The 20,737-nt window shown below is 32.9% G+C and overlaps 3 long non-coding RNA genes across 3 annotated transcripts; all 3 read right to left on the bottom strand.

Annotated features, from left to right (window-relative positions):
* Window positions 1-7,942: 7,942 nt before the first annotated feature.
* On the bottom strand, window positions 7,943-8,865 carry LOC137406461 (uncharacterized). The gene is made up of 3 exons (XR_010979876.1): window positions 8,762-8,865; window positions 8,215-8,280; window positions 7,943-8,103 (listed from the first exon to the last, which is right to left on the bottom strand). It is a non-coding gene; the product is annotated as an uncharacterized lncRNA (long non-coding RNA).
* A 1,079-nt stretch (window positions 8,866-9,944) lies between these two features.
* LOC137405566 (uncharacterized) lies at window positions 9,945-10,556 on the bottom strand. The gene is made up of 3 exons (XR_010979782.1): window positions 10,453-10,556; window positions 10,235-10,327; window positions 9,945-10,121 (listed from the first exon to the last, which is right to left on the bottom strand). It is a non-coding gene; the product is annotated as an uncharacterized lncRNA (long non-coding RNA).
* An 8,203-nt stretch (window positions 10,557-18,759) lies between these two features.
* On the bottom strand, window positions 18,760-20,014 carry LOC137406460 (uncharacterized). The gene is made up of 3 exons (XR_010979875.1): window positions 19,866-20,014; window positions 19,239-19,304; window positions 18,760-19,127 (listed from the first exon to the last, which is right to left on the bottom strand). It is a non-coding gene; the product is annotated as an uncharacterized lncRNA (long non-coding RNA).
* Window positions 20,015-20,737: the final 723 nt, after the last annotated feature.

Below are 20,737 nucleotides of genomic sequence, written 5' to 3' on the forward strand. Positions count from 1 at the left end.
ATGTAATTCATAGTTTTGCCTGGTAGTAATTTTTAATTTACACAGCTGCTTTAGAAATTCAGACTCTTGATCATTCTGAACCTTTGAATAGTAGTTCGACCATTTCAGGCCTTTTTTGTGTATATCTACATGTGTGTACATCTATAAGGTTTTCTAACATAGTATATGCTACACTTAGATGGAGCTTAATGTCTTCAAACCTTTTATATGATTGGCTCCTCGCAACTGTCTAAACTCATGTTGAGAAGCCATGTGGGAGCGAAATTACTTTGAACTTTGTCTATGCAATCTAAAAAATCGTGCTTCACAGATAACTAAGTGGTTGTGTAGAATTAATTTGCCCACTTAGGTTCCACCGACCAACATGACCATGATCAACGGCATGATAAACTTAAGAGTTGTCATACTATGAGTGCACATTGATAACAATAGTACAACAATTTTGGAGTTGTCTGCTCAATGTTATCACAACTCATTAAGGGGCTTCACTACATTGTGGATTCCAAGCGTATTTTATTTTATATAGTGTTTTCATCAACTTTGATAGTCTTTCTTCTACTTAAATACAAAATTGAGCTGTATTTTCTGCATTGTCATCCACAATGCATTTACATTTTACAACAACTGCTACGTACATGTATGCACTGATCATTTGGAGGCTTTGCCATTCATGATAAGCAAACTCGTAACGTTTTTAGCTGTACTTCACTTATCTTGATAAATGAACACAAGTACGGACTCTAAGCCTACGCCCTCTCTTCAAATATCAGGTAGCTTGTAGCAGCTATTCTTGCAAGTCGTGATTGATACCATGTGAAACAATGTCATAGATTAGATTTATCATGAACTCATAGTGGCATTCCTGATAAATGAATAACAGATGGCAATGTTCTCATGGAACTGTTTGAATGTCATTTTACTCAGCCAAAATATTTTTTACAAAATATAGACTGCTTTTATAAACAATTAGCATATCCTCTACAGGTATAGCAGTACGTAAAAAGCTTGTCTCTTTTTTGATCTGTAATACAAGTTTCTTCCTGTTTGGAAAATGTAAAAACCAAATAGTGTTGAACTTTTTAACTTGAACTGGCACTTTTCTGTGTCTTCTGATTGGCTGGTTATTTTGGTTTGAGTCATCAGGTAATCTTTCAGGTTTACCAACTTAAACTTTCACCAAATAATAGTGTTATTTGTTTGACCCTGTAATGATTATTTTTATATAAAATTTATCTATCAAGTTTATATGCCTATTTAGTAAAACATTTGATTATATATATGAGGCGGTCAGGTCTGAGAACAAGGATAAATAAATTAACAAGCTTATTGGCTTGATATTTTGGCTCTTGGAAGGTTTGTGGATAAGCAGTCATTGCTGCTGCTTTCATCATATGAGAAATTGATCCTATATAGTAAGTGAAGCTAAATTCACTAGTTGTAAGTATCGAATTCAGGTTGTCTTAATGACGACAAATGCGTGTATGTGCACCTGCGTGCGTGTAATAGGCTTTATGGAAACGGCTGGCTTTGGTCGGTACGCTCGTTATGATCTTTAAAATGTGGATATTTTCATGCACTCAAGATATGCACGCATACACTTAATATGCAAATACACAAAAATAGCGCAGCATTAGTTTATGTAAAAGCTCAATCAATAATGAATCAATATTTTTTTAATTAAGGCAAGCCACAAAAGTTCTAGAGACTGTTTTGCAGTTCAGTGCCGGTGCAATGACGGCGGAGACAAGCATTTTTTTTACTTCATCATAAACTACCACTTAGGCCTACTTGTAACGTTTATCATAGTGTTCTGTAAAGTTTAAAGGCTTAATGGAAAATACCAAAGCTATGGCTTAAACCAAGAGAATACTATGGCTATGACCTTGAGCAATAGGATACCAAGGTTATGACCTAAAACAAAGAAAAACCAAATATATAGCCCAAAGCAACAAGGTCCTAAGTCTAAAATATACAAATTTAGTGGTTATACAGAAAATAGAGATTGGTCACCGAAAGTTTTAAAGTTCTTTAAATAATGTCTTAATTATTGACTCTCTGTTAGTCAGTCACACATGTAGTTAAGTTATTACTATTCTTTGCAGACACATCTACTTGTCTACTGCCAAGTTGCCTCATGGACTATTTTGCTAAAAAAAATACAGAGAATTTATAAATAAAAAGGATATAAAAAGTGAGTTAGTTAAAATCCACAGACACTGCTAACTGATTAGCACATTTATACCCGCTGATCAATTGCCAGATTATTTTTTGGTAATTTTACTCATCATCAGCTTCTAAAAATTCAACTAAAATAATATGTTAACTATGAGAACTGAGTCTTGAAGCTTCAAACATGTCAAAACCTCTAAAGTTCAAGTGGACAAAGTTAGCCTATTTCTTAAACATTGGGAGCAAGGTAACAGAATCTTCAAAAAACTTGCACCAACATGCAAGCCAAAATTAAAACTATCAATGTTTCATGAAAGTTTTTATGAGGAGATAATATAACATCAGTTTTCTCTGCTATTGTAACAGCAAAAGCAGTAAATATTTTTACTGTTACTATAATTGATGCAGCAATGTTGATTCCTCCAATAGCTGTATCATCTAAATTTTTTGTTTGTCTTCAATAGCTTTGAAGAAATAACCCCGCGAAATCCCTGAGTCTACACTGATACTATCGTCCGCCATTGTTTAAATTTAATAGAGTTACTCCATGTGCTGCTCAAGTTTTGTGAATGTGTACTTAGTTTTATTGAGGCAATCTGTGATGCAATACTAGGTCTCAACAAAAGCTTTATAAATTCAAATGTCAGCTATTTGATAGTAATGTTTGTTTAAAGATCTATTGATCGATAGCAATTACTTGCCTTACAAAAAGTGAACTCGAGCTTAATAGGTAGAATGCCAAAACCTATCGCTTACTTTTGTTAATATATTATTCCGTCGCTCAGTGCAATTTCACTAGCCTTGTACAATTATATCTTTGCTATAAATCAATCTCTTACATCCTTCACACAATACTATTTGATGCTGACGGGGAAATCAATGTAAGGAAAAAACTAGATGAGACTTCCCCTTGACACACCGAAACAACTGTGATTACGTGCATAAAGATCTAGCCTTAATAGTAGGCCTCTTAGATTTCACATCTGCCTGAATTGGTTGGATAATGGTCTTCAACCTCTCTAGGCAAATAACCTCTTGATACCTTATCAACTGTATCATTGTAGTCAGCCATGGTTCAATATAGCATTGTAGTTGTTTTCACATTACCTCTTTCCGCAGCACTGACTAGCTTGCAATACGAATAAGGCAAATGTCTACCAGATAAACCTGCAGCCTTTTGATTGGTCAATACTCAGACTGCTTAAAAGGTTTCTCACTCATTGGAATTCCTATTTTCCAAGTGCTGACTTCATTCTTATTGATCATGTTTGCATAATCCTTATCTCATGTGGATACTGTTAGCAGTGACTTGCTGTCTTGAATTACTGCAGAAATAAGTAGACAGCTGAGTAACCAGTCTGAAATATAAAAGTCTCAAAGGATTACCAATATCAACATCTAATTTTTTAGATAAATGCTATCAAAGTACTGGAGGTATAAAGTATAAGCAATAGATGCGAAAAGTGCACACAATACGACAGATTTAAAAAGAGATGATCATCAATGCATGTTCAGACTCTGCACATATTTATGAATTTAAAGGTTTAACAGTGCTCTTGCTAAAGTCACAGACATCACTGACTTTTTTAGTTAGTCCAAGTGGAGCAAGCTAAGTGAAAATCATATTGTGCAACAAGACGGGATGTATTTACAGCTAATAAGAAGCCTTCAGCTTTTAATGCTTGTTTACTATCTACAATAATCACCATAAAGCAATATATATTATTTGCGTATTGATAGGATCTTTAATAGTTGTATTTCTGAATTTTTGAATTTTTAATGGAATGTTAATTGGCTGCATAAATAAACATGCATGATAAACTTTCTCTAATGACATGTTAGTCAGCCATGAAAAGAAGAATGGAGGATAAACTTTCTCTAATGACATGTTAGTCAGCCATGAAAGGAAGAATGGAGGATAAACTTTTCTCAATGACATGTTAGTTAGCCAGCAAAATAAGAAGGTGGACAATATATTTTTAATTACATGTTAGTTAGCCGAATGAATACAATTCTAAGTAAACTTTTGCCAATGACATATTAAAGTATCTAGAATTTCAAATTAAAACCCTAGATAACCAATAAAATTTGATTTAATTCTTCCCTAATTTTGTGTTTGAGTGTTGCTATGTTAAAAGGAATTAGATAAAGTAATGTTTATAAATTGTTTTTATAAACCTGTGCAACCCAAGACACTCAGCTAGTGTATATAAATCTTGGTGTTCGACAAACACCTGTGGGCTTCGCAAACTTGTGTTTCTGTCAAGTTTGAGGAATGAAAAATCAACTTTGTACTAGATTTGTACTCAGAACATTTAGGTGTGCAAACCCGTGAGCTAACCTAATACAGTACACTATGTTTTTCATATTTTGAAATAATAGGGCACATACTTACAGATCACTTGCAAAAAAACTAGCACGCTTTAAGTTCATGATTGCGCTATAAATCAGTACACATTACAATGTCACAGGCTAGCTTCAGATGTAGAATACAGCTTATATTATAGTAAGTACCTAGCTTTACTAGCTTAAGTTTTTTAAAGTTATTAGGTAACTATTTTATTGTTTATACAATTCCGTACATTTATTTAGTAAAACAGTATAAAACAGCAACAGACAATGCTTAAAAAAATTAAAAGCAATAATTGCTTAAAAGAGATACTTGTTTGCAGTTCTGTGGTTTTCTTTTTATAGTTAGCAACATCTACAGCGTGGATAAAAATACTCTCCTTTCATTGCTCATTCTTGTCTTCTTGCAGACATACTTTATTTACTTGTAGTGAGACTCATTCCCTTTTGCACCTTCTACTTGGTTGTAGTGATATTCTGTTCTCTCTGGTCCACAATATGTGAGCCTCGGTTTTAACAAAAAATGTTGTTAGCTCATTCCTGCAATTAGGCAAGAGATAATAAAAAACATTAGATGCATTCAATCTATACTTTTGTTTTATACTCGCAAATCTGCGCTACATACATTGTCTGGTTCACTGTTCTCTAGGTATTTCTGTTTTACCTCAGCATGCACTAACTTTGACACCTGATTATGGGCGGTATTAAAAACATATCAGTAACATTAGTTGACTTATTATTTGGAACCAAATGCTTGATTTATTCAAAGGCTTCAAGTCTTTAAAGTGGTCATTTCTTTTTTTACTCCAATTTCCCAGTGCTTTAAGATTGTTACTTTCCAAACACTAACAAGATTTTTATTGATTATATTTGTGCATTTCCTGTTTTGTACAGAGCAAGTTAGCTATTTAGGTTGATGGAAAGAAAGGCCAGCCATGAAAACATATGAGCTACTAGATATTACCTTATAAAGTTTTATGCTGAATCTTTAGGTGGTTTTATTTCATAGCTAGCCTACCAGATCTTATTTTCAAGAGTACGAATAGAAACTTACAATTATCAATATTAACAATGGAGAAGTAACCAACTTATGATTTGGAAAAAGGTTTATTTTGTATTGAGAATTAACAGTCCATATTATAAAGTATTTTTATCTAATTGCTGTTGTACAAAAAATTGTAGGTACTACAGTACACTACTCAAACTTAGCAAGTAGTGTAAGCACTACTGTACACTTTCCGTTCTTGAGTTGCACAACCTTCTTTCAGTTGCTCCTAGTTAGTTGGTTAATTGAGATGTATTTTCTTCAAGCTACAAGTTGTACAAGTAAATAGCCTTTAGATAATGTTTTTGTGACATATTATATCGTATGAGAACTTGATACGAGAACGTAATACAGTGCATACTAACATCATTTCATACTGATATCTTAATCATTCTTGGTCTGGCATCTCATACAATTGTAAAATTCAAAATAAAGTAGACAAAACACAAAACTTTATGACTGCTAACTTGTTAAACTACTGGCTGATGTCATTATCCATATCCTCTTTTACTTGGTCAACCTTGACAACTGCAGTTACAATAAAGATCTTTCTAATCATCTTGTCTCTCACTTTTTCCACTTGCAAGCAATGCAGTAATGGTATTTTTCATTTGATTTTCTAAAACCAGTTGTACTTACTAATGTTGACTTGTATATATATATAGTACTTTATTGGCAATAATTTCATTTCACAAATAGAAATATTTTTCAAATTAGGCCATACAACAATAGTAAAACAAAAAAAAAGGGAAAAAAGCAACAGTTAGCAATTAAAATTGAATAAATAGTCTGACAAATAGTGTTTAAAATGCCTTTCTCTGCTAAGAGAACGGATATTAGGTGGAAGATTGTTAAAGTAACTGGCAATGACATTCTCAAAATGATTGTTAGTGATTGTATATTGTATATTGACTTGTCATATTTGCATGTAACAAAACCTACATAAATACAACAAATGGCTATTGTACTTCTTTTATGTGTTTTTAGTTTATACTTGCAAGTTGACCTTACATCGACGACATTTGACCCATTTCAATGGCAAATCAATGTCAGTCGTACATTGCAATGATATAATATAAGTATTAACTATGCAATGTGTTCAAGTTCCTCATGTTCAATTTTACAATTCTACAAGTTTTCATTGACTGATAAACTAAGAAGTACCCTGGTGCATAAAAACCTGCAGCACAATGTTCTTCAATTTTTGTTAGAAAGTAGCCTTTTGACCCCTGGCCAATTATATCATTGTATTCAACCACATTGCAGTACAATCTTTAATGTGTGCTTTATCAATGTTCTTCTTTTAATGCTGACAAGTTTATAGCCCAAAATTACTGTATTATATTGCATTGATGGCTTTTGATTAGCTCGTATTTCCTTTCATCCATACCTCGTTTCAGAATTCCTATTTTGTAAAGGCTGTAAGCATTCTTATTGAACATGTGTGTCACAATCTTAATTGCCTACAGAAACTGTTAGCTATATGATGCTGACAAAAGACTAATGTCTTGAAGAGTGCAACATTAAATAGAAAGACAAGTAATACATATTTCTGTTACTATCAAAACCTGAGTTACATTTTACAGTTTTTATGTTAAATCAAGACCATTTGGCTGAGCTCTAACAATGCGAAGTTAAAGCATTTGGATTTGTTAGTAAAATAATAATATTTATAGTTTGTTGGTACAATATGCCTTGCTCAAGTAATAGTTTAAAGTATAAAAACAAAGATTAAACGCTTTTACTGTTAATATCTATTTGTTTCAAAAAGTTGCTGTTTACATGTACATGTAAATGCAAATGTTTGTGTTAGCGCCAACTTATACAATTTTATTCAACTTCTACTATCAGGGTGCAAAGGAGCTAATTCTATCTAGAGCTTGCAGTTCAAGTAACCTACAGCAATTTATTGTATTGTTTCTTAGAGTCTGTACTAGATGGCAAAATATACTTTACTAATGTGACAATAGTCTACTTTCCTAGTGGCGTATTAGTTGATTAGATAAAAAAGTTATTGAGTTATTTGATACCAGAAGAGAGTGTGTATCCTACAATTGCTAATGTTTTCATCTTTGACAGAACTCAACTGGCATGAGATTCTGGCATAGTTGATTGTTTATTGTTTTTTCAATGCAATTCTCAGAACTGATAATTATGGCTGTGTAAACTGTGAAGTATATTTTGCTTGCTCATTCTGCACATACAGCAGTAAAAATATCATTTTCATACTTGGTTCATTTGATCAAACATGTAATTGGCAAAAGTATAATGATAGAATTGTGATAAGAACATAATGGGTGACAAGAAATGCTACAAAGTCTATAAGCTATTGCTGCTCTATGTATTACTTCAATGGGATGTTGATTAAAGGTCTATGACTCAACTTAAACTTATTATAAACACAAGCAGAAGGCCTCTTCTACAAGTAATTCTGGCAGTTGCAGTGACGGCGAAAGTACCTCTTTTTTCTCTTTTCATCGTACATCAGCCTCCACTGGCAACTTTTATTGTAATGCTTCTCCCCTTCCGACTGTTGAAAACTAGAATATAAAATATCAAGGTCGTCTAGTAGAGCAAAGTTTAAAATCTTTTGCTTTAGCAAAGAAGTAAACACTTTATCAGAAAAGGTCAGTTATTGTATAACTACTTACTATTGGCCACAGCGACAGACCCTTGTCCATATCCAAACATTCCTTCCCCTTTCTGTTACTTTCTCTCTAAAAAAGTTAAAACGTGATGAGATATAAATTATGTTTGCATTTAAACAGTTGTCTAGTATATTGGCTAGTCTTTAAATTAGTAGATGATCATTCAGCTTCTTTTATGTTCTTATCTAGTCATTATTATGTTCAAATCAAACTGAAGTTTTGCCTATAGGTTCAGATATTTGTTAAAAATTTAAACTGAAGTAGTCTGTGTTTACTCCAGAAATATGGCAAGCTAGTTAAAATCAATAGGCATTAGAAAGTGGCTGTAAGAAATGCAGTTGGCTCTCAAGAAAAAAACAAAATCAAAAGTTGTATATACTTATACTACTGATGAGTTCTAAAACAAAATGAGAACATGTACATCAGGTACATGAAATGTGCCCCCAAATTAGCCATAACATGATTCTGTAGCTTAAACTAACATTTATGGTATGTGAGAATGGTAGTTAATGTTACTACAAGCTAACTAAGATCACATATGTTTACTTACTTGCGATATGTACAAAGAAAACCGGGTTCATGCCTATCTTCTACAACTGTAGGAAGATAACCTCTGTTTGGTTCAGTGTCAGGACTATCACCATCGTCTGCCATTGTAAATGAGTAATACTATAACTAACCTTCTTGCTTTAATGATGAACTTGTGCTAACTGAAGCATTGCTTTGCATCATTTGTGTGGCATATATACAAATCTAAGCCATCTCATTGGCTGGTTATACTGCTTCAACCAGTCACCTCCAATCAGCTCACTTAATTTGTTGTAGTAAGACAAATAGAAAAAAACCCCTGACATTCATTTTTCCACGACCAATAGGAATCTCAAAGCCTAATGTCATGCATCATGCGTAGAGCTATATAATCAAATAAGATTCCAAAGCGGCTGATGCAATATCAGGACTAACTTACTCTGTGATTGCTTGTCATAATTTCATTGGCTCTTTACTCGAATGTTTGCGCTTTTCAACCTATTACACACACTACTAGTGATTACATGCTGCAGCTGAAAAATCAATGAGCACTTAGAATTACCGTCGGAAAAAACAGGATAGGTACTTTCCCTTCGCAAGGACAAGTATCCAAGCCTTAGTACTTCTACTAACATATCAAGAACTTGGCAATTTTACTGTTTATTATCTGGCATTCACTTTTACCCTTATAAAGCCTGTTCATGCTTGGGTCATTGAAGTATTGAAGTTTTAGTAAGAGTAGGAAATGACACAATCCACTGCAATAGTTTTAGTCATGTCACACTTTATTCTTTTTGATGATTCAGGTTCAATCAGTTCTAAGGAAAGTGCTGGTACAACAACTAGTATCTTCTTGTCTTCAAATATGTCTTATAGTCAATGCATGTTCCTACTCACATCCATTTTATTGCAGTACCGAAATGTGAGTTATTATCCTTTAACCTTGTACTAGGCTCTAGTTTGGGGGTAAAATTGACCAACTTATTTATGAGTTGAATGTATTCGAATGTATTTTTGACAAACTAAAGCATTTTTAGATGATGTTTTTAAAAGAAGTTAAAAAAGATGTCGGGGTACTTTGCTCTCATAGAAATAAGCTTCATTGTTTTACTTAATTTCATTAATACAAGAATAATATACAATAATTACAACAAAATAAGGGGAGCATTATTTGCATAATGTTATATAGAACTCTTATCATGGATATATGGTGAAATTGACAACGAAATTGTTAATGAATGTTTGAAATTATATAATTTCATCTTCGGTTTGGAGGTTGGCGGCATATACATCTGCGGTAAAGATAGACTTTTCCATTTTCCTCATCTGTCACTCTCTTCCACTTGCAAGCTTGGTTGTAGTGCGGCTCCTTATGTTGTGGACTAAAATACGTCAAACCATTATCCAGCGCATCATTGTTTTCCACTCACTGTTTGAAAACACACAGACTATGTGATATATTCATTGTAGTTACTTTTTTTTATTGTGTACTTACAGTTTAGCTTGGCAGCGACAGTATCTGGTCCATCTCTCGTTAGGTATTGTTACTCCACCTTGACACCCACTAACTCGTATCCCTTGTTCGCTACTGTAATACAATGTATAGCATATTTGAGTTAAATCATTTTTTCCAACTCATCTATACAACTCATGTTTAAATTACAATGACCAAATCATTTACTTGAAGTTTTTATAAATTGAGAAGCAACTTACACTGATTGGTATTCACATCTGCCTAAATTGGTCGGATAATGGTCTTCAACCTCTCTAGGCAAATAACCTCTTGATGCCTTATCAACTGTATCGTTGTCATCAGCCATGGTTCAAAATAGCTTTGTAGTTGTTCCAATGTTACCTGTCTCTCTAACACTGACTAGCTTGTAATATGGATAAGGCAAATGTTTAATAAGCAACCATGCAGCCTTTTGATTGGTCAATACTCAGACTGCGTAATAAGTTTCTCACTCATTGGAATTCCTATTTTCCAAGCGCTGACTTCATTCTTATTGATCATATTTGCGTAATCCTTATCTCATGTAGATACTGCTAACAGTGACTTGCTGTCTTAAATAACTACAGAGAGAGGTAGACAACTGAGTAACCAGTCTGCAATATAAAAGTTTCAAACGAATACGAATATCAACATTTATTTTTCAGATAAATGCTATCAAAGTACTGGAGGTCTGAAGTATAAGCAATAGAATCACGAAGTGCAAACAATAGATTTATAAAAGGATGATATCAATGAATGTTCAAAGTGCACGTGTTCATGAATTTAAAGGTTTAACAGTGCTCCTGCTAGAAGTACAGACAACACTGACTTTTTTAGTTAGTATAAGTGTAACAAGCTGAGTGAAAATCGTAATTAGCAACAAGACTGGATGTTTTTACAGCTAATAAGAAACCTTCAGCTTTTAATGTTTGTTCACTATCTACAATGATCACCAGAGAGCAAGAACTAGTTGTGTATTGAAATGACTTTTGCTGATTGTATGTCTGATTGTTTTACCTTCTATTAGCATTTTAATTGGCTGCATGAATAATCACACAGAATAAACTTTTTCTAATGACATGTTAGTCAGCTATGAAAACAAAAATGTTGAGTGAACTTTTTATAATGACATGTTAGTCAGCCGTAAGAAAAAGAATGAACATTGAGTAAACTTTATGTAATGACATGTTAGTCAGCCGGAAAAATATATTGTTGACAAAATCTTTTTGATGACATGCTAGTTAGCCGAATGAATACAATTCTAAGTAAACTTCTGCCAATGGCATGTTAATTAGTCTTATCAATTAAGATGCTGAATAAGTGAGCTAGCATTAACTAATATTTGACCTGAAAAATAATGAAATCTAGTCATTCGCTACAGCTCATTAATTTTTGGAGAAGCAATGATAATTATCAAAAATATGTGCTTATGTAGTAAATTTTTATTTATTATATTTGTGAGTGTTCACCAATATAAATCAGACTACATTTGAAAGCTGTAACAAATTAGAAATATAGCTAATCAAGCATGGCTAACAGTTAAAACAACATCTTCTATGAAAAAAGTATCTAGAATTTCAATTGAAACGCTAGATAACCGTTACAAGTTGATTTAATGCTTCACTAACCTTGTGTTTGAGTGTAACCATGTTGAAGTATTGCAGGGTTGTAGTGTTTTCTAAATTCTCTTGCTACTAATAAATTTTGAGACTTTGTGACAGAGTTCAACAAAACATGTACACAATTGATTTTGAAATAGATTCAATTAGACTTTTGATTGTTTGTTAATAATAACATCAACTGATTACATCCAATCATTCCTGATATTTTTGTTAAGCTTTAGAATTTATCATGTGATCAAATCTTTAGAGTAAAAAAGTTTTCTGAACTGGAAATCATAGTAGACCTCTCCTTCTTGGCACTGTTGGCTCATCTGTTTTCTGTGCTGCCAGTTGCTGGCAGACAAACTGGCGAATAGTTGTAGCAGACTTATGAACATAACCTTCTATGATACTCTTGCATGACTCATGTAACATACATGTACATGTTCAAATGCAAACACCGTAATTTACTGCATTTAAAAAGCATTACACTAATGAAGCAACAAATAAATTTAGCTACAGAAACTTTTTACGAGAGACTTGTAAAATCTTAAATAGATACGGTAAATGATCCATCTCGTTCATATTGTATCATTTTTAATAATATTATACAGCTAATGGGCTGTCTCACTATTTTAAGTAAAACTACCCATTTGTACATATTTATTGAAACTATTTAAAACAGTGATTTTCTTAAGACATCTACTTGATTACATAAAATTTTAACCGGTTTCAAGGCTTAAAAGTATTTATGTCTAAAGTATTATAAACACCTGCGTTACAAATAGCCTTAAACTAACTGTATTGCTGCATTTATACAAAGTGACCATCAGCTCAAATAGATTGTACAAAATAATAGTGCAGGCCATTATTGATAAAAATTAAAAAAGTAAAATTTTTTAATGACATGTTATTCAACTGTGTAAATGAGAATGCTGTTATTTTTTACTAGGTTACATAATAACAACGAAATGTGACTGATTATGAAAACGGCGAAGTTTATTTGGTTGAACGCTTTTGTAATTACGGCGTGGTCTTGCTGTTACAAAATCTTTTCTGTTCATAGTATGCACATACACCAAAATAGCACAGCATTAGCTTATGTCAAAGTTCAATCAATAATGAATAAATATCTTTCATGATTAAGCCAAGCCATGGTTTAGAGCAAATGCAACGACAGCAACTGTGAAGTTTGTTTTCACTTCATCACAGAGCGCTACGCATTTGCATTGCTTTACGTTATGTTCTTTAACGATTATAGATTTGAATGGTAAAGTATTAAGACTATGACCTAAAACAAAGTTGTACCAGGGCTATATGGCTTTGAGAAATAAGATATCAAAATGGTGACCTAAAGCACATAGATACAAAGGCTATGACTAAAAATAAGAAAACACCTGTCTGAAGCAATAAGGTACTAAGTCTATGACTTAAAAAATATACAAATTTAGCGGCTATACAGAAAATAGAGATTGATCACTAAAAGTTTTAAAACTCTTTAAATAATGCCATAATTATTGACTCTCTGTTAGTCAGTCATAGCTGAGTTATTACTATTATTTGCAGATGCATCTACTTGTTCACTGCCAAGTTACTTCATGGACTATTTTACTGAAAAAAATACACAGAATTTACGAATAAAAAAGATATAGAATGTGAGGTAATTAAAACCCACAGACATTGCTAACTAACTGACTAGCACATTTATACCTGCTGATCAATTGCCAAATGTATTTGGAAATTTTTCTCATCATCAGTTTCTAGAAGTTTAAATGAAGTAATAGGCTAGCTATGAAAACTGAGTCTTGAAACTTCAAACATGTTGTCAAAAACCTCTCAGGCTCAATTCAACAAAATTAGTCTACTTCTTACACATTGGAACAAGGTTACAGAATTTACAACAAACTTGCACCAATATGCAAACAAGAATTCAAAACTATCATTACACGTCGGAAAAGTTCCTATGACGAGAGAATATAACTTTAGTTTTCTCGGCTAATGTAACAGCAAACGCAGTAAACTTTTTTACTGCTGCAATAATTGAAGCAGCATTGTTGACTCTTTAATGTCTGTACCAGCTACATTTTTTATGCGTCTTTAATAGCTTTGAGAAGATAACTTCACGAAATCCCTGAGTCAGCGTTGTCACTGTCGTCTGCCATTGTTTAAACTTAATAATGTTATTCCATATGCTGCTCAGGTGCTTCTTGAATGTGTACTTAGTTTTGTTGAAGCAATCTGTGATGCAATACTAGGTCTCAATTGCAAACAAAAGGTTAATAGATTCAAATGTCAGCTATTTAATAGCTATGTTTGTCTAAAGATTTATTGATCAATATCAATTACTTGCCTTACAAAAAATGAACTCGAGCTTAATGATTAGAATGCAAAAAACCAATCGCATATTTTTGTTAATATGTTATGGTGATCAGCGCAGCTTCACTAGCTTTGCATAGTTATATGCTTGTTCTAAATCGGTCTCTTACATCCTTCACACAATAGTATTTGATGCTGCTGGGGAAATCAATAGAAGGAAAAAACTAAACGGTACTTCCCCTCGACACACTGGAACAACTGTGACTAGGTGCATAAAGATCTAGCCTTGATAGCAGCACATAGCTAGGATCTGTAATCACATGATGTTCTCTTTTGCCCATCAAAATAAACAAAAAGTGAGATTTAGCATTTTTTATTTTTCTCTGTTGTCTTTAGCGCAAGTTTACATAGGACTAGTTAGTTCCTTAACTAGCATCTCTCCGTCATTTATAATTCTTTACAAGTCAAAATTTAGACACAAAAATTTGAATGTATCATAAGATCAGTTTAGCTAGACACAAAAAATTACTTGTATCTCAAAATTTCTTTTATTATGCATGAATTACAAGAATGTCTTGAAACACTAAAAGTAATGCAATAAAAGTAATAACATTATCAAGGTTATTGTTGATCAAAATGAATGTAATGACTCGAAGATACAATAAGTAAAACATAGAACTATATAAAACAGTAATGGACAATACTTAAAATATGGTTTGCAGTTTTACGGTTTCTTCTCTTTTAGTTGGTGACACCTGCAACGTCGATAGAGATAGACTTTTCCATTTTCCTCATCCTTTACTCTCTTCCACTTGCAAACACCTTTTTTTTGCTGTAGTGATATTCAGTTCTTTCAGGTCTAAAATATGTGATTCTTAGTTTCAATGAACAATGTTATTAGCTCATTCCTAGAATTAGGCAATAGATAATAAAACCGTCGAATGCATTTAATCTATACTTTTGTAATGTACTCACAAATGAGCGGTACATACACAGTGTCTAGTCCACCGTTCCTTAGGTATTGTTGTTGCACCTTGGCATGCACTGACTTTGACACCTGATTCAGGGCTGTAATACAATGTATGGATAACATTGATTGACTTATCATTTCAAACTAAATGCTTGAAGTTTCTTCAAAAACTCAATTTCGAAATATTGCCTTTGAGCTTTGTTCTTACAATGAATAGTAGTTACACTCTCCAGAAGAGGTTGGATAATGTTCTTCAACTTCCGTTGGCAGCCGGTTCTTTTTATTTTCATCAACTTGATCACCATAATCCGCCATGTTTCAGTGTATCTTCAGTGGAATAGCTGTCTCAACTCTGATGAGTACATAGCTTATCTAATATGTAATGAATAGTAATAAAGTTTTTAGATTGGTCATTTACTTTCTTGCTCAAACATTGTAGCGCTTTGGGATTTTTACTTTACAAACTCTAACAAGATTTTTATTGATTATATTTGAGTAATCTTTGTTTTGTACAGAGCCAGTTAGCTACAGTAGATTGATGAAAAGGTGTGCAGCCATGAGAACATGTGAGCTACTAGACATTGGTTTGCAGAGTTTTATGTAGAATTTTTAGGCGGTTATATAGCTAGCCGTTCAGATCTTATTTTTAGAAATGCAAATAAAAATCTAAAATAAATATCGGTTTTTAAAATAAAAAAGCAACCAACTTATCATGAGAAAAAAGGGCTCATTTTGTATAAAGAACTAACAGCCTTTGTTAGAGCAATTTTATCTAATTTCTAAGTTGAAAAAATTGGTATAAATACTATTTTACACTACTTAGATTTAGTACTATCAGTGTAAGTACTACAGTACACTGCTTAGACTTAGTATTACTAGTGTAAGTACTGCTGTACACTACTTAGACTTAGTACTATTAGTGCAAGTATTATTGTACATTCCATAGACTTGAGAAATAAGAAGAAGGTTGGCTGTAACATTCGAAGTAAGATTTTAAGACAAAGGACTGCAACAGATGTGTCAAAAAGATCTTCTCTAGAACAACTTTACCACTTTTATAGAGCAACATACCATGTTATAGAGCCTGCACTAATCCCACATTTGCTCAGATCATGTAGTAAGTTCTCAATGGTTTTCTCAACATTGGAAGCACAGCAAACGCTTCAGTAGTGTCATTCTCCCATCAAGACAAACAGATATTACTTAAAGCATATATCAATATTTTTAACCAGGTATGTGATGGTCTTCAACAACAGTTTAATTCACACTTTCACACCTATCTGGCATTTCTTAAGCATAAAGTTTTTTTTCTTTTGCTTGCTGGCCACTCATATAACTTAACTTGGGTAGATCAACTTAGAGCATTTACTTCTCTTACTTTAATACTATAAACATGCTAGAAAATTAGTTCACTACTCAGATCAATAGCTACAATTCCTTCATAAAACTATTGGAAGCTTGGAACTTCAAATAAAAGTAACTATTCTGTAGACTAAATCAAATCCTTTACTAACACACAGAGCTTAAATTTACAAAGACCGTGTACATTTGCTATGGAATGTGACTGGATGTGTTGGATTACTAACACTGCTGTAAGGCATGGCTGTGATATTATTGGCCAACTACCCAAATATTTATTTTACATGAGCCTATCATATGCTGTACACGTCATTACTTATTATTGTTCAGTAATCAATGAGAGCTTAGAATTATATGTTTGAAAAAACTGCTCGGGACTTTTCCTACGCAAGAGGAAGAATTTATCTTAGCTTCATTCTAGTCAGTATGGTTTCACTATCAGCAATGTCATTCATTGAGCATGTCTTATGACGATAGTTTTCAACAACCATCTTTTTATGTGCACCTCTAGTTGCTGAATTAGCTTGCTTGTGAATTTATTTTTGGATTTGAATTTTGACTAACTTGTTTTGTTTATCAACACAATTCATGATAAACTCTTTCCTTTCTTGAGTTAATATTTTTAATTGCTTCTAGTTTACTAGCTATGATGTATTTTCTTTAAATTACACGTTGAAAAAATAAATAGCTTTTAGATAGTGTAGTTGTGACTGATCATATCATGGAGAAACATGATACAGTGCATGCTAACATTGCTTCATACTGACATCTTAGTCAATTTTTTTAGCATTTTCATACACGTATAACATTCAATACAAAATAGACAGAAAACAAAACTCTATGACTGCAAACTTGTTAAGCTATTTGCTGATGTCATTAATATAGCAAGCATCCACATTTTCTTCATGTGGTTGACCTTGATTACTGCAGCGAGGATAAAAGTAGACTTTTTGAGTTTTTTCATCTTTCATTTTCTTCCACTTGCACGCATCGCAGTAATGATATTTTTCGTTTGCTCCACTAAAACCAGTTGTACTAAAGATAACTTGTTTGTAACTGTCACTTACATTAATACAACTTACAGTCATAGTCATTGTATTTTGTTTATGTGTATTTAACATATACTTAAAAGTTGGCTGTACATAGACAAGGTCTGACCCATTTCAATGTAAACATGCCCTCAGAACTGCAGTGCAATGGTATATATTAACTATGCATTGTCTTCCAGTTTCTTATGCCTAAATCTACAATACTACAAGTTTTTATAGACTTATAAACTAAGAAGTACCTTGATGCATGATAAAATGTAGCACAATGTTCTTTAACTTATGTTGGTAAGTAGCCTCTTGACACTTGATCCACTGTATCATATTAATCAGTCATGTTGCAATGCAACATTTAACCTGTTCTTTAGCAATGTTCCTCTCTCAATGCTGACAAGCATACAGACCAGAACTACTGTATGACGTTACATTTTATTGCTAGCTTTTGATTGGCCAACATTCCCTTTCATCTGCCCCTCGTTTTGAAATTTTTGTTTTCCAAATGCCATTTGCATTTTTATTGAACATGTGTCGCAATAAGACTCGAATACAGATACTGTTAGCTATATGATACTGGCAAAACAAACTTAGTGTCTTAAATAGTGTGATGGTAAATAAAAAGGCAAGTAATACAGATTTGTGCTGCTAGCAAAGCTCTGAATGCATTTTATAGTTTGTTTGCTAAATTAAGACCATTAGATGAGCTTTCATAATAGAAATTAAAAATATTTGGATTTGTTGGTTATCGTGGGACCTTTGTTGGGTGTGATAATGTGCCTTGCCCAAGTAACAATTTAGCAACATCAAAACAAAAATTTTTACACTTTTACTGAGAAAACGTGCCTGTTTCAAAGTGTAGCTATTGAAATTTATTTGCAGTTGTTTGTGTTATCGGCAACTTGTATACTTTTACTCAACCTCTACAATTACGGTGCAAAAGAACTAGTCTTATTTACAGCTTGCAGTTCAAGTAACATTCAGACATTTATTGCAGTGTTATTTTGAGTCTGCAATAGATAGCAAAATATATTTTCCTAATGTGACAATGCTACACTTTTCTAATGGCGTGTTAGTTGATTAGATAATATTATTATTGAATTATTTAATTTCAAAAGAGAGTGAGTATGCATCCTACAGTTATTAATGCTTTTATATTGGACTGGACTTTACTGTCATTAGAATGTACAGTTATATGTTTACTGCCTTTTTCATAACAATACTCAAAACTGTTAATTTTGGCTCTGTGTAATGTGACATATTTATTACCTGTTCATTTCACACCCACACGCAGTAGTAAAACAACTTTTTTCATACTTGGTTCAACTAACCAAACACATATTCAACAAAAGCACAACAATAAAATATGATAATAACAAAATGGGTGATAAGAAATGCTACAAAGTTTACAAGCCCTTGCTGATTTATGTGGTACATGGGATGTTGATTAAAGGTCTATGACCAAACTTAGACCATTATAAACACAAGCAGAAGGACTCTTCTACTGCTGGCAAAAACAGCAACGGCGAAGATACCTCTTGTTTCTTACTTCATCATAGATCTTCCTCCATTTACAACGCCTTTCATAATGCTGCTCGGATTTTGAGGAACTAAAAGGTAAAATATTAGAGTCATTTAGTAGAGTTGAGTTTAAAATCTACTGCTTTATCAAAAAAGTAACAGTTTATCAGAAAAAAAACAGTTATCATATAACTACTTACTATTGACTACACTGGCAGTCTCTTGTCCATATCCAGACATCCCTTCCCCTTTCCCTTACTTTCTCTCTAAAAAAGTAAAAATGTAATGAGTTATAATTTCTGTTTGCATTCAAACAGTTTTCTGACTTGTTGAATAGTCTTTACATCGGTATATAATCAGTCAGCTCCTTTTATGTTCTTAACTAATCATTATCATGTTCAAATCAAACTGAAACTTTGCCTTTAGGCTCAGATACTTGTTAAAAATTCGAAATACATTAGTTTTTGTTTACTCTGGAAATAAAGCAAACTACTTGAAATCAGTAAAAATGCAATTGGTTTTTCAAGAAGTAAATCAAATCTAAAGTTGTATATACTTATACTACTAGTTAAAGTTAATGTGTGTGTGTATTTGTCTCAGTAAAAAAAATAAAAATGTTTGAATATGTATGCCTTTTGTTTCACTACTGATGAGTTCTGAAACAAGTTAAGAACATTTACATAAAGGTGCAAGAAGCGTGCCCCCAAATTAACCATAACATGATTTCATAGCCTAAACTAACATTTATAAACTTCCAGCATAAAAAGTATGAGAGAATCGTAGTTGATGTTTCTACAAGCTAATTAAGATTATATATTTCTACTTACTTGCGATATGTACAAGGAAAACCAGGTTTGTGCCTATCTTCTACAACTGTAGGAAGATAGCCTCCTAAGTGTTCAGTGTCTGGACTGTCACTATCATCTGCCATTGTGCACAAGTAATACTTCTACTAACCTTCTTGCTCAAGCACTGAACTGATGCCATTTGACGCCTTGTATTACTTGGCTGAAATACATTCAGATTCAGCCTATTTTATTGGCTGATCATTCTGCTTCAACCAATCTTCTTTAATCGATAGACTTAGTCTGTTGTAATAAATCTAATGGAAAAAACCACTGACATTCATTTTTCCACGATCAATAGGAATGTCATGTCAAGCATGTCATGTCATTTGCCTAAGCATAATATGTAGAGCTATATAATCAAACAAGATTCAAAACCTGCTGATGCAATATCAGGACTAACTTATTCTGTGATGGCTTGTCGCAATTTCATTGGCTCTTTACTTGAATGTTTGCGCTTTTTCAATCTATCACGCACACTACACATGACTACTTGCTGCAGTTGAAAAGCCAATGAGTGCTTAGAATTGCTGTTGGAAAAAACAGGTTAGGTACTTTCCCTACGCAAAGGCAAGTATCTAAGCTCTAGTACTTGTACTAACAGATCAAGACTTTACCGTTTTACTGTTTACCATCTGGCGTTTATTTATACTTTTTAAAAGCTTTCTCATGTTTGGGTCATCGAAGTATTGAAATTTGAGTAGGACTAGTGAGTTACACAATCTACTGCAACAGTTTTAGTCATGTCACACTTTGCTTTACTCGCTCATTCAGGCTCAATCAGTTCAAAGAAAATTGCTGGTACAACAACTTGTATCTTCTAGTCTTCTAATATGCCTCATAATCAATGCGTA

This window comes from Watersipora subatra, chromosome 10, assembly GCF_963576615.1.
Source record: "Watersipora subatra chromosome 10, tzWatSuba1.1, whole genome shotgun sequence".
NCBI classification, from domain to species: domain Eukaryota; kingdom Metazoa; phylum Bryozoa; class Gymnolaemata; order Cheilostomatida; family Watersiporidae; genus Watersipora; species Watersipora subatra.